The following is a 3,044-nucleotide window of genomic DNA, read 5'->3' as shown; positions in this document are numbered from 1 at the left end:
CATTAGAGAAAAACTCCTGCCCAAATACATTGATAATATATATATATATATATATATATATATATATATATATATGTATATATATATATATATATATATGTATATGTATATATATATATATATATATACATATATGGGGTGGGGGTGATGATGAGAGCAGGTAAGGCACCTGGTCTGGATGGATGCCATGCAGAATGTCTGAAGAAAAGAGGTACAGTGATGGTGGACTGGCTGGTGAGGTTCTTTAATGTTTGTTTAAGAGAGGGTAGAGTGCCGGAGGACTGTAGGAGTGCCTGTATAGTTCCGCTTTACAAGAGAAAGTGGGACAAGTGTGAGTGTAGTAGTTTCAGAGGGATCAGCTTGTTGAGCGTAGTTGGGAAGGCTTATGGGAGGGTCTTGATTGAGAGGATTAGGAGAGGAACAGAGGGAGTAATTAGTGAGGAACACTGTGGGTTTAGGACAGGTAGAGGTTGTGCAGATCAGATCTATGTGGTAAGACAGATATGTGAGAAATCTATAGGAAAAGGTAAAGATGTTTTTGGGGTTTTTATGGATCTGGAAAAGGCTTATGACAGGGTAGACAGGAAGGCACTGTGGGAGGTACTACAGATATATAGAATAGGAGGAAAGCTGTTAAGAGTTTTTACGAGAGTAGTAGAGCGTGTGTTAGGATTAGAAATGGAGAGAGTGAATGGTTGGAGGTATAGGTGGGACTTCGTCAGGAATGTGTTATGTCGCCCTGGCTGTTCAATCTATGCATGGATGGGGTGGTGCGAGAGGTAAATGCAAGGGTAGTGGGTAAGGTGTTGGAGATGATTAAAGAAAATGGAGAAAAGTGGGAGGTGAGCCAGTTGTTGTTTGCTGACGACACTGCGCTTGTAGCAGGATCAAAGGAGGGATTGAGGAAGTTAGTGACAGAGTTTGAGAAGGTGTGTGAAAGAAGAAAGCTGAAGATAAATGTGGGTAAAAGTAAGTTGATGAGATGTACAAGGGGAGAGAGTGACAGTAGGCTGGAGGGGATCATTAAGGGTGAAAGACTGGAGGAAGTGGATAGTATTAGATACTTGGGTGCGAATGTGGCAGGAAAGGGAGGTGTGTGGGTGGTGGTAGAATGTAGATTGAGAGAAGCAAGTAAATGCCTTGGTGGATCGAAAAGTGTAATGAGAAATAGACATTTGGGAATGGATGCTAAAGAGGAGGTTATATGAAGGAGTGACTGTGCCATTAGCATTGTACGAGGCAGAAACATGGAACATGAAAGAAGAAGAGAGAAAGAGTTTGAATGTGTGTGAGATGAGGTGTCTGAGAAGTATGATAGGGGTTACTAGGGTAGATAGAGTGAGAAATGAGGAGGTGAGGAGGAGAACAGGGGTGGAAAGGGAACTGGGAGATAGGATTGATGTAAGGGTATTAGGATGGTTTGGGCACATGGAAAGAATGAGTGAAGAAAGATTAGTAAAAGAAGTGTGGAAGGCAGAGGTGGAAAGAGTGAATATGAGGGGGCGTCCTAGGATGAGATGGATGAATGTCGTCAAAAGGGCATTACAAAACAGAGGAATGTCTGTAGAAGAAGGACGGGAGAGGACAGAAGATAACGGTGAATGGAGAGGGGTTTTGTATAGATGATGCTGTGATGCATGAGGGGGAGTGGGTGGGGGATGGGGGTGAGGAAGTGTGTATGAGAAAAATAATTGACGCAGCCCGAAGGGATTTCTCACCGTCTTCTCCTTTTCTGCATGAGGGGACGGAGAGGGGGAGGTCGCCGAATTTATGTAGCGGTTTCTCTCTTGATGTGCTGTGTCTTGCGACACTGCTTCTGACCCAGGGCAGTGTACAGGATGCAGGGATGACCCGCCATCCAGGAGGTGCCAAGATATGAGGGAGGGAGGGGAGTGGAATATATAGGAAATGGAATGGGTGGGAGTGTTTTCTATGCCTTTTTCTTTTTGGCTACCCCCCCATGTAGGGGGAAAAAGCCTTTGGTATATGTATATATGTATATGTATATATATATATATATATATATATATATATATATAATATATATGTGTGTGTGTGTGTGTATACATTGTGACGAATGTGGATAGGAGGTAAGGAACACGGGCTGAGGGAAATACTTTTATTCCTGACTAGTTTCGCCTGAGTGGCTTCTTCAGAAGAAGCCACTCAGGCGAAACTAGTCAGGAATAAAAGTATTTCCCTCAGCCCGTGTTCCCTTACCTCCTATCCACATATATATATACATATATATACACATATATACATATATATACACACACACATATATATATATATATATATGTATATATATATATGTATATATATCATATGTATGAATGTACATAAATGTATAAATATTTTTCGAGTACATTAAAACTAAAAACACGATTGTATGCAATTAAATTCACTCAAATCTAATTACGATGACTTATTCATTTATGTATACCATTCCCAGCCTTTTCCGGCGAATTCATAAGGTAGATTTTCTCGGAATCAAATGTCACTTACGAGTTTTAGCTTATTACAGAATTTGACTAAGGTAGATTTCGTTTCCCGAGCAATTCAAGACCAGAATGACAGATGCCAGTTGTGAACCGTACGCAAGAATGATATTGTCTCTAGTTGACCAGCTTGAAAAAGGAAACATTACTACAAGGTACTGAATGAGTTTGTACTTGCACACGCAGAAATGATGTACAAAATATAAAACCATAAAAGCCTTTGATAAGTTGTTACACACAGATCACGAACAATCTTACCTGTTCTGCCGAGTGCACGCGAGTGAATGAGATCAGTTGAAGGCGAAAGAAATTATATTCAGTTCATAGCATCTGACGTCAGTACACAGCCCCCAAGCAGGTACAGCACAAAGCCACCTGCATTGAAACACTAGCTTGACTCACCGTGGTACTTTGAGAGCGAATCATCAGTAAGAACTTATATATGTATATATATATATATATATATATATATATATATATATATATATATGTATATATATATATATATATATATATATATATACCATATGTATGTATATGTAC

The 3,044-nt window shown here is 39.9% G+C and overlaps 1 protein-coding gene across 1 annotated transcript in view; it reads right to left on the bottom strand.

Moving 5' to 3' along the window:
- Window positions 1–2,841, bottom strand: part of LOC143024612 (mite allergen Der f 3-like) — a 33,442-nt gene extending 30,601 nt beyond the window's left edge. Inside the window, exon 1 of the mRNA XM_076183475.1 lies at window positions 2,760–2,841. The gene's annotated coding sequence lies outside the window, so the exon portion shown is untranslated. The remainder of the gene's footprint in view (window positions 1–2,759) is intronic.
- Between the last annotated feature and the right edge of the window lie 203 nt (window positions 2,842–3,044).

Source organism: Oratosquilla oratoria, chromosome 4 (assembly GCF_046742065.1).
Source record: "Oratosquilla oratoria isolate Oo_2021 chromosome 4, ASM4674206v1, whole genome shotgun sequence".
In the NCBI taxonomy this organism is placed as follows: Eukaryota; Metazoa; Arthropoda; class Malacostraca; order Stomatopoda; family Squillidae; genus Oratosquilla; species Oratosquilla oratoria.
The sequence above is the reverse complement of the archived record's forward strand: the minus strand, read 5'-3'. Positions and strand labels throughout refer to the sequence as shown.